The sequence below is a fragment of the Sardina pilchardus genome, chromosome 7 (genome assembly GCF_963854185.1).
Source record: "Sardina pilchardus chromosome 7, fSarPil1.1, whole genome shotgun sequence".
Taxonomy (NCBI): domain Eukaryota; kingdom Metazoa; phylum Chordata; class Actinopteri; order Clupeiformes; family Clupeidae; genus Sardina; species Sardina pilchardus.
Window position 1 is genome coordinate 12,912,947 of NC_085000.1, and position 12,385 is coordinate 12,925,331.

General features: G+C 40.0%; 1 protein-coding gene across 3 annotated transcripts in view; it reads left to right on the forward strand.

The window, feature by feature from the left end:
• The first annotated feature begins 513 nt into the window (after window positions 1-513).
• LOC134088247 (uncharacterized) overlaps window positions 514-12,385 on the forward strand; it is a 37,028-nt gene continuing 25,156 nt past the window's right edge. For 2 of the 3 annotated variants that reach the window (XM_062542167.1, XM_062542169.1), the window contains exons 1-3: window positions 584-638; window positions 2,622-2,751; window positions 11,114-11,266. The gene's annotated coding sequence lies outside the window, so the exon portion shown is untranslated. Of the gene's footprint in view, window positions 639-2,621; window positions 2,752-11,113; window positions 11,267-12,385 lie in introns of all 3 variants that reach the window. The other variant, XM_062542168.1, reaches the window with a different exon arrangement.

Here is a 12,385-nt window from a genome sequence, read left to right on the forward strand (position 1 = left end):
TCTCAATGTTACTTTCACAGTCTTCAAAATTGTAATGACCTATGACAGAAAGGAAAGGACTGCTCAAAGCTAGCTAACACAGACTGTATTTGTTTACCATCTCATGATTTCATGTCTGTGTAAACCTGTCTCTCTGTAGAACTGAGTAAGATCACATTGTTGTTCCCTGAGCTATCAAATTTAAGACCCACATTTTTCAGGTACATCCAGAACTCAAAATGTCATGGTTTAGAACAGACCACTGACAACTGAGAACAGACAACTGAACACCAGTAAGCACACTAGTGAGGGTCCTCAAACCTTGTGTGCTTATCACATATTGCGGTACGTTGTTTCACTTCCTATTGGAAAGCATTGCTTCCTACAATAGTCTAGCAATTGTTTCACTCTTGTTTCTCTCTTGGACTCGCTTACTGACCTGCTGAAGTAAAGGATTTTTATGGCTGGGTGGGGTGGTTTGCTAACAACAAACAGGATGTTCTAAAGTGGGTGGAACGGTAATACTGGTAAAACTGGTTTAGTAAGTTCAAAAGGGATGTTGGTCGCAGAAACTGCTAGTCATGTTGTCAGGAATAATTCTCCCTGTTGACTGTGGATTACATGAATATGTTGGGAGCTGATAACTGTGCTGATAACAGGTAGGAGGCTTACACACGCACACACACACACACACACACACACACACACACACACACACAAACACACACACACACACATAGGATTCAATAATACACACAGGGAGAACAGACAGGTGCTTCAATTGGAAAATTCTGATTTTCAAGGCTTTCAGGACTTCATAGCACCATCTCCTCATCTCCCAGTCGGTATACAGCACAACATTTACCAAGTGCAGAATTGGGTACTATAATTTAGAAAACAGATCCATGCTACAGTAGGTCAAGCCTTGGTTTTTCTCAGTTATGTGAGATTTATTTATTCTAATTTAGACAAATATTGGGAGTTGTTGTGACACAAGTGCTGAAAGTGATCAGTCCCCAGTATTCAAGAGTTGACAGACACAAATCCATATCCAAAAACATTTTCAGACATTCCAGATAGACAAACTGACAAACATAGCTGGTTAACATTTCATGGTTAAGACTAGGCAAGTTAAAAACAGTATTTGACCACCTTTTAAAACATCTATTGAGCTGTGCTGCAAATATTTCTCATGAAAACAGAGTGAAGTAATAGTATGAAATCACTAATGTGAAAATATATGATCAATAATATCTACACACAATGGCAGGAGGAACAGACAGTCATCATCAACATCAACTTCAGGCCAAATTGACATTTTAAAAAAAAAGAAAGTTTTAGTCCGCTAGATGGCACTGGTGTAAAGGAAATGGTAACCTAGTCTGGGTAGGTGTGCTTTAAAGTGAAATTCTCATAGAAGTACTCAAAATGTGGAGCAATAACTTTTTCTGAGATATAAAATGTGTGTGTGGAGGGGGGTCGAATGGGAGGCACCAGTTGATTTGATATTGATTTGGAAATGATCCAAATTGCTTGATGATGTTGTGCTCTGAAGGATTTTAGGGATGGAGGCGAATGACAAAAAGCAGGGGATGCACACGTAGACATGACACTAGAAACATGGAAGTGAACGTCAAGCACGTGGTAAGCCCAGTACTGACGCCATTTTGTTCAGAGGCCGGCATCTTTTGGAAATGGTGGAGCTTGGGGAGTGGCTGCTACTACAGCCTGAGGGAAAGAGAGCAAAAGCTCCGTCAGTTAAATGTTAGAGCTAAAGGGTGCACCTAAGAAGGCCACTACTGCCGTATGACTCCACGATATGACCACAGATTAAGAAAAAAAAGCAGTACTGAATTACCTTCATGAGAAGACGTTCATTCATGTTTTGGTCCAAGTGATTTTGTTTCCCATATGCAGAGCAGGCTTAAGCCGGCACAATGAGTAGTTCAACAAACCATTACAGCCTTTTTTTGCTAATTTTTGCTGATTCCTTAAATGCTTTTTGTTGAATTTGACTAAATTTGTCAAAACTCTACACACAAGTCAAATAAAACATAGCACTTAGAGATAAACAACTCACATCTTTGTCAAAGTGAAACTTTGCTATTGACACCTTACAATCCTTTTTCAAGATGTGATCTTTATTGTAATTGTCCCAGTCTTACGTAAAGCTTCAATATTACTATGTCATGTTACTAGCCTGAACGTTTCTGGATAAGGAGAGCACAAGCAGAGTGTAGAATGGTACTCACCCTTCTATACTCTTCAGTCTTTTGAGGTTTCTTGCACTTTCTAAGATGGAAATAATACACGTAAATCAAGGTTAAATATGAGGTACACCTGCAGCCATTTATGTCCTTAATTTACTTTACAAATCACCAAACACAGGAATAACTTAGATTCACAAACTCAAACTGAATGAGGCAACTCCTATGAACACTGGTATTTCAATAAGTGCACAAGTTCAATACAAACTATACTCACAAATATAGTGAAAGGACAGCAACCAGAACCAGAATGACCAATGGGATAAAGATACACATCATTATCACTGAAACTTAAACAGAACATAAAAATAAATAGTTGATTAGTGTGTGTTACAATGAAATCCTTTAATTTCTTTTTTGTCATATTATGATAAGGTGATATATTTCATGGCCTGAGTGAAAAGCCTTGAAAAGCAGAACTTGAGATGATGCCAAGCTCTAACCTGGTGTCTGACTGGTATCACTCTGGCCATCACCTCCATCAGCTCCACTGGGGACCACTACAGTAAACACACATACAAACACACACAAAATGCATTATTACCTCCGCCAAGGAGGTTATGTTTTCATCTGGGTTTGTTTGTTTGTCTGTCTGACTGTTTGTTAGCAAGATAGCTCAAAAAGTAATGGACGGATTTCAATGAAAATCAGGTCAGAAATGACCTAAGGAAGAAATTATAAAAATTTGGCGGCGATAAGCCGACTGACGAGCACGAACGAACAGGAAGGACAGGGGAACATATTGCAAACTTTTTGAGCTTCGTTGACACCCTGTACTCATCATGCTCATGCAGACAGTATAACTGTATATTTTCTATGGAATTACTTTTGCAATCTGTTCGTGCTCGTATCGCGACTTCATTACAATATGGCGGCCAGCGGAGCGTTTCTAAGTACCTTCGTCTTTTTAAAATAAACTTCCTGTGCACTTCCAAAGTTCTCAGTATCTTGTTTTAAATGTCAGGACCCTCAGAAGTCTACCAATAGTGTGGAGTTACTTGGAACCTTTTTAATGGTTTAAAAATAGCGATTTAGCTGCATAGGCTATGTTTTGCCCAACAGGTAGCTGCAAGCCTACTGCAAGCTCGGCTGAAAACTGTGTAATTCGGAATACTAGGGGGTGAGCGAAGGTGCCTATTGGACACATGTTAAGTACTCAGCAACATCTTTCAGTACAGCTAAGGTCAATTTCACACCGAACGTCTCCTTTAACACACATTTTGCAATTCAAAATGGCACTTTTTGAATGCACTGAACACGGTTCTCTGCCATAAGACACAAAAATCTGACATAAAGTAACATGTTTGCAGTTTCAAAACAATGCCATTCAAAATTACACACATGAGCTAATTGACGAATACATGTGCCACCTAGTCAAACACCTCAATGCTTAATGTATACCGCTTCAATCAGGAAGTAAACACTATGAAAAGACCACAAGGCAACTTTATTTATATAGCACGTTTTGTCAAGCAGGACAATCCAGTGTACTTAACAAATATAACATAAGTAAACACAAAATGCTGTTTTTAAATAATGATGAAAAAATCAAGAACAGATGACAATAAAAGTCATTGACATCTCAGTCTGGGACTCTAATGAACCATGGTGAGAGCCATTATAGAAAACTTTCCAAGAGTGGCTGGCCTACCACAATTCCACCAAGAGTGCATCAACAACTCATCCAAGAGGTCACACACACACACACACACACACACACACACACACACACACACACACACACACACACACACACATCTTAAGAACTGCAGGCTTTGCTTGCCTCAGTTAAGGTGAGTGTTCATGATTCCACCTTAAGACAGAGATTGGGCAAAAATGGCATCCATGGGACAGTTGCAAGATGAAAAACACTTAGCCTAAACAGGCAAAAGGGCAGTGCCCTTTTGGATGTGTTACAGTAATAGAGCGGTAGTTGCACTTAGTTGTTATTGACCAGATTGCTTTTTCGAATGAAATGTGTTTATTAGTATAGGCTACACGATTGTCAAAATAGGAAAATGAAACAGTGTGCCTTTCCAACCTGTATAGCCGACACAAACAATCTTGAATCGACATGAAAGAAAACAAAATGCTTCACCCTCTAATAAGCACAATATGAAGTGGACTCAATAAAACTACTGAACCACTATAGCTCCACCCTTACAGCTTCAGGGCAACCAATTTATCAGTCAGGACTTTTCAATGATCTGAGGCACTCAAAAAATGATGCATATAAAAACTTTTTGTTTTTGACTACTTAAACATGCTTACACGTAATAAGCGACTTGTTTGAAACATTTGTTTGCTGTTGTTGCCGTCAAGTAACCAATTAGGTTTAGAAAAGGGGGGCAGTTACTTTTTTCACATGGGTGATAAAGGTTTTGAATAACTCATTACCTTCAATAAATGAAATTATCATTTAAAAACTGCATTTTATGCTTACTCGCATTGTCTGTTTTACATTACATTTAGTTGAATGATCTGAAGCATTTAAGTGTGACAAATATGCAAGAATAGGAGTGAAACAATGTTAAGGATGGGAGGTGGCATCATTTCAATCCTCTTTAGATATCTCTGACAACTGTGCAAGCCTAAAAGAGGTTACTGAGCAACACATTAAGTTTAAGTTTATTATGTCCAATACATGTGCCCGTTCAGAACTTACCATATGATGCTGAATAGTCACCCTGAAATGAAACAACAAGTCATAGGCCTGAGGTTAGCAAATATCACATGTACGTGTATTGATGACTTATAGAGATTTAATAATGAATAGGCCAAGATGAAATTCAAAAATGAGTGTAGCTACTTGCCTGGTATCTGCCACAATTCATACCCCAGGTTAGATTGTATAAGCCCTTCGTAACCACGCTGTCACACGTAACAGAGTAAGCACAGCTATCCAATTCATTTTCTGGGTACATAGCAATGACTTTGGTGGTGTTGCCCTAGCAAAAAATAGTTGGTTAAAAAATAGTTAGTTAAAAGTTTTTGTGTGCCTAGGTGTGCATTGCTATATGTTTTGCATAGAGAGAGGAAGAGGGAGGGTGAGAATGAGAGGGAGAGGGAGAGTCCAATGTAAATATATTTGCTGTGCATATGTTGCACTGACTTGTTTGGTGAAAAAAAAAAGTTTCAACAGCATGCGTCTGTATCTGTAAATATTTATGCACATAAAGAACTTTCTACAATTTAAACTGTTTAATTATGGCAAAGCGTGTGTCATGTGGTGCAAAAGTTTGACTTTGGTAAAGCTATATGTAGTTTTGGTTGCAATGCTTCATTTTGCTGGGTAGATTGAGGTATTTTGCAGTTTGGGTGTATGGCTTGTGTGTGAATTTTGAGAAAACCCACTCTAGATTTTAGCAATTGGAAAAAAACTGTGGGTAAGAAACGCTCATTAAACTGTTCCAAATACCTCCACGATAGACCAGTTCTGTTCACAATCAGGATCATTGAGAAGATATTCTGGTACTTTGCTTATGGTGCACTTCTGGTACACTGCGGATGGTGTTGTCTCCGTGAATACATCGCAATGGATCTCTGGTACAGCCATGGACTAAAAAGAGGGGAAGGAACGGACATTACTGTGATGAGTAAAGGCCTACGTAGGCATTATACCGTATATCATCAGGATGACATCCTAGGGCAGACAGGAGAAAAAACAAAACTACTTTTCACAAAACTATTAGGTCATAGCCAAGGTGGATGTCCTAGCCATGTTTCGCTTCACTCACTAATTGCAAGAGAGTTGAGCTCGAAGTCTTGGCTTGTCAGTTAGGCTACCCACGAGTGGCACCCCGCTCCACCCGCAGTAACAGTAGCCTATGTCTATTACTATAACCTACGTAATAGGCCAAACTTTAAAATAATGCAAAGGTAGCCTTATGTTCGATGCGTCCATCTGTCTAGTGTGTGCAGAATTACGTATACAAATTAAAAAAAAGAAAGAAGAATATTTTTCACAGAAGAGAGAGGAATAAGTTACACAATCGGCATTCGATAGTTACAATCGAACTGCAACATTATCGTGTAGATACAATGAAAATAAATAATGGAACTCTTGTTACACGTACCTCTGAGAGCTCGGAATTTTCTGCGGAGGAAGAGTGAAGTTGGCTTACACACGTGCACGCCGACTGTAAATTACACTGTAATGGCTGCCTAATCGAGGGGGAGGGATGGAGGAATTAGGGGTGGAGGAATTGGAGGTGGAGGGATGCTACGGAGGAATCCGACTCGCAGCAAAAAAAAAGGGCTTATAAATATGCAATAAGCAATGTGACGATCTTTACAAGCACTATAGGGGAGAGTGGGGGCAGTTGCAACGTGTGGCAGTTGCAACACTGTAGATTTCTCCAATCAGAAACAAGCTAGAGTGATGAAACTCATTTTACACATGCTTAGTTGGACCCTCCATCTTTCTGCAAGATTGCTGCCAGTTTTGAACTTCTCTTCTGGGAGAACCAAAAAGCAAGGTCAAAAAGTAAATTTTTTTATGATCAGAATTTTTCTCCTAGTGTCAAAACTGTTTGCAGAAAGTATTGTTAAGTTGTATCATTTAAATCTGCAGTTTCTTAGCTTTTAATAGGCATATCTACCATGTATCAAAGCTAATGTGCTAAGCTTGTATGGCTAGTTTTAGAATGACTGTCCCTGTGGGGACGGTTGCAACGTTTTGTTGCAACTGTCCCCAAGGTCCATTCATGTATACCACAACTGTGAATCAGACAGTGAGTAACTTTCTGTCTGATGTTGATAAAGTCAAGATGGCTGTTTTGTTAGGCCTATTTCTTTAATTAATTAATGCTGAGCTATCAAAATGAACTGTAATTATTAAAATTTTAAAAAGTTTTTTTTTTTACACTCTTCAAAGTCAAGATGGCGCGTTACAACAGTTCTGAGTGTTTGTTAGGTCTGTTTCTTTAATTAATTCATCAATTAATACTGAGAAGTCAAACTGTGGTTTCAAAAAGATAAAATAAATGATAATCAAGAGTGATTTTTGTCATTTTTAAGACTGTTGCAACCGTCCCCTTGGGTGGGGACGGTTGCAACGTTTCACTCTCTCAATTAAAATGTAATTTATTTCAATATTATAATATTTACACATGTTGCATAATTATGCATGGATAGGTGACAGATGTGGGCTAAACATATACAAATTTTATGTTTCTATTGAAAACGGTCTCTGAGATATACAAGGAAAGGTAAAAAGTGGTGCAACTGCCCCCACTCTCCCCTACATACATATCCAATGTGGATGTGACTGTCGAATTAATTCAGTGATCTAACAGCTACTTTTGTCCAAGGCTAAATAAGAAACAATCCGATTTCATCAATGGGAGTCACCTGCTCTTACTGTAATGATTTCACTCTTACGTTTCAATACTGTGGTTGGTAGCATGCAGGCGCTTATTGAAGTCCACTTTCTATCACACACACATACGCCTCCATTTGAATGCTGCCGAAATAACTAAACCACCACTGTATATAACTAAATTTCGTCTGAGAAAGAGCTTGATTCTCTCCCGTGGTCAGTGGCGTCACCAGCCGATTTTACCGGGGCTTCAGCCCGGGGTAATTTGAGCCGAGCCCGGGGTAAAATTTTTAATGCTTGAATCTATCAGCCACTTTCAAAATCAACCAGCATTTGCCTGGTGCTAAATGTTGAGCACCACTAGTAGTAGGCTAAGCAAGCTATCGATTGGCATCACAATACAACACTGGCTACACGTTTCTACATGGGCTAGCCCAGTGTTTGTTTCTCAATCTATGGGTACCGGGCCGCGAGAAGATTATTACCATCGCGCCGCCGGCCGACTCTCTCTGCCTTCTCCGAGAGACGCACCATGCAGCCGCGGCCGCACACATTCTTTTCGGTCATATTGCTGCGAGATATTTTCGCATAGAAATAACAGGCATATCATATGAAACTACGTAACCTGACCTTTACAGTGGCACTAGCCACTAGTTTCTATAGTGAGCGGTTCGCGAGATACTTAGCGTTGAAAATTACAGTTACATACAAAAATGACTGTCACATGCAGTTCTGCGCCATACCAATTCTTCTCTGTGAAATATCTCATGATTTCGTTACTGCCCTATGGCAAACTGCATATCAAAATAAACAGGAGATCCTACTGATTCCAATGGCGTATAGAATGTATCTGTATAATTAGCGGTAATCACGAGAAATCCTTTTTGAAATAACATCACATTTCTGCATTTTTTCATTTCCATTTCCCCCACTTCAAAATAATTTATTTTTCATATCAGAGGTTGTATTCAGACCCCTGTTTGTCATATAGCCATGGCAGATGCTTGATATGAATCGTTGGTAGGACTATGTGTTTGTCTACACACATTCTGAGAGGAGCAGATGAGTAGGCTAGGCTTAAAAGTTCAACTTCGAAAAGGAAAATTGTTTGTTTTGATTTAGACCTACAGTAGGATATGCTATATCTACTCAGACTCCTTTAGTCCGTGAGCCAGAGGGGTTGGTCGTTACCGAAAAAGTGGCAAAGGCTACCATACCTTTTCTGAAAGCCTGGGATCTCAGCTTTTCAATGATGTATGATGGCCATCTGACAAAAGTAGCTGTTTTGAGTTATGATGCATAATGTAAACTAAGGTTGAAGAAATAATGCGTATAAATCAAGCAGAACACTGAAATATTTTATTTTGTTATGTTTGGTATCATTTTAAAGGGGAGACTCTGAGCTTTCATTTAAATCCTTTTGTGAACATTTTGGATAAGTACAGCCAACCCAGGAGCTCTTCAAACCTTTAATCACACACATTTTCCTGCCATTTCCCTGCCATCATTTGTCTTTTAATCCTGTGGCACCTGGGAGCATCAGAGAAACAAAATTCAAACACTGAAATACTGGCATGACCCTATGGATTCAGAAAATGTATCATTTACCCATATTATCTGATTTGGAGGGGATGATTTTCCATCTTATATCAGACATGGCGTTTTTTCAAAGACATAAACAGTGTACTATTACCCTTAAGGTTAATTTGTTGATATGTCGAGTTGAAAGTCTGAGGTAAATATATTTGAAATAATAATTATTGATACAGATCATTTTGAAAAAGTTGTTATACAGTGCAACACACTGACATGAGGAGTGACACAGTCCCTCTTGCATGAGCAGGACAGAAACTCAAGTACTGCTTGTGGACCAATGGAGACATTGAACCAGTCTATGGAGAGCTGTAAGTCACCATCTTGGTCCAGTCTAGACCATCCATGCTCAACTGGGGAAGGAACTTCAGGGTTGTTCTCGAGGCATCTTCTCCAGATAGTACCTTGATAGTTAGCTCTGAGACCGTGCTTCCTGAGAGAATCCGAGCATGGAGTTAACTGCCAGGATTCTACGCCTTTCTTTGCACAAAAAAAGTGCATACTTCATTTCATTGATGTTGGTGATTCTGGAATTGGAGCTGTACATTTGACATGTGAACTCCTTTAAGGCTGCATACAACTCAGGTGTCATTGCCCAGTCTGCCCCAACCTTCTGAAAGGTCTCACAGAAGTTTTCATTCTTCTGAAAAAGTTTTAGGGCTGACACTTTACCATGGCTTGCAAATGCACTTACAGTATCGCAGCCTGTGTATACGTGTATTTTCTTGCCTGAGAACAAGGCATTCATTTTTTTATGTAAATTCAAAGAAAGTGGGGACCTGATATAAATGATATGTGGTGGATATGTATTAAGGACCTTTTTAACTATCTAAAAATGCTGAGAATGCTGAATAACAACTTTTTCAACATGATCTGTATCAATAATTATTATCTAAAATATATTTACCTCAGACTTTCAACTCGACTTATCAACAAATTAGCCAAGGGTAATAGTACACTACTGTTTATGTCTTTGAAAAAACGCCATCTCTGATACAAGACTGTAAATCACCCCCTCCAAATCAGATAATATGGGTAAATGATACATTTCCTGAATCCTTAGGGTCATGCCAGTATTTCAGTGTTTGGATTTTGTTTCTCTGATGCTCCCAGGTGCCACAGGATTAAAAGACAAAAATTGCAGGGAAATGGTAGGGAAATGTGTGTGATTAAAGGTTTGAAGAGCTCCAGGGTTGGCTGTACTTATCCAAAATGTTCACAAAAGGATTTAAATGAAAGCTCAGACTCTCCCCTTTAAAATGATACCAAACATAACAAAATAAAATATTCCAGTGTTCTGCTTGATTTCTACACATTATTTCTTTAACCTTAGTTTACATTATGTGTCATAACTCAAAACAGCTACTCTTGTCAGATGGCCATCATACATCATTGAAAAGCTGAGATTCCAGGCTTTCAGAAAAGGTATGGTAGCCTTTGCCACCTTTTCGGTAACGGTTTCCATAATTTGAGGCCCTGGCTCACGGACTACTTGTCATCCACTGGTAGTACACTGTAGTGTGTCTCTGGATAGTATAAGCGTATGGGTAGTTGTAACAGCTGTAGTCAGATAAGCCTAATTTTTCTCTCAATAGTGCTCTTCCTATAAGTAGGCTATCTTGTGTTCCTTGTAAAAAATACAATGTAGGATTATAACATTATAATTTAATAGGCTACTGTAGATCCTCCATTGCCTTCTTCATTTCGCGCACCCCTTAATGTCCCCTTAAAAAAAAATCGTTGTTGCAGGGTGACTGCTAGTGGTCCAATGAGAATGCTTGTTGCTGCAGGGTGACTGCATGTGGTTCAATGAGAATGCTTGTTGTTGCAGGGTGACTGCATGTGGTCCAATGAGAATGCTTGTTGTTGCAGGGTGACTGCTAGTGGTCCAATGAGAATGCTTGTTGTTGCAGGGTGACTGCATGTGGTCCAATGAGAATGCTTGTTGTTGCAGGGTGACTCTGGCGGCCCCCTGAACTGCCAGGCTGCTGATGGCTCATGGGAGGTGCACGGCGTGGTCAGCTTCGGCTCCAGCATGGGCTGCAACTACGCCAAGAAGCCCTCCGTCTTCACCCGCGTCAGTGCCTACAGCGCCTGGATCAGCGACGTTAGTACACACACACACACACATGGATACACGCACACACATACACACACACACACACTGACTCAAACACACACACACACACACACACACACACGGATATACATGCACGCACACACACACACACACACACACACGCCCGCACACACACACACACACACACACACACACACACACACACACACGGATATACATGCACACACACACACACACGCCCGCACACACACACACACACACACACACACGCGCCCGCACACACACACACACACACACACACACACACACATACATACACACACACTGTCATGAACTGTGACTATGCCTAATGTTTTTACAATCACCACTACAGATGTGTTCTGTCATTACCCACACACACATGTTAGGAGTCAATAACCATACGCATGTCCTCTATTTCAGGTGATGGCCAAGAACTAAACAGTCATCCAGATTGGATCATTTCATTGTTTATAGATCTATTCTACATGTAGAAATAAAGACATAAATTCAGTTTTGCTTGCAGTCTGTGTCTTCCCTTATGCTTAACACAACTTCATAAGATCATTCACATCATCTGAAGAAGATGCAGTGTGTCGAAACGTTAGTCGTTTGCGCACCATAATATAAAAGTTTATTTAATCCGAGTGCTCCAGTCATCTCTGGGTTAGTCTCTTAGAAGTAGCCCAGACAGCTTTGCTTATCCTGTGGTCCTGGACTGTGAGCACCGATGGGGCTAGAGCGCAAGTGACAACCCTTCTACAAGTTCATAAGATCATTGTTCTTAATAAGATCTGTAAATTAACTAGATGTACCGCAAAGCGATACACAATATGACCGCCGCTCAGTCCTGCACATTCTCTCCGCAAACATCAATCACGCTTTTGTTTCCATCGCCTACTCCATCCCCTATTGCAACTTTTATGTATGTAAATGAGTGTGTGCATGTGTGCGCTTGCTTTTGTGCATGAGTGCTTCTCTGTCTATGAGTGTGTGTGTGTGTGTGTGTGTGTCTGCTTGTGTGTGTGTTTTATGTGTCTATGTGTATATGTTCACTGTGTTCTCTGCCCTCACTGTCACTCCAATATCAGATCACACACACACACACACACACACGCAGGCACACAC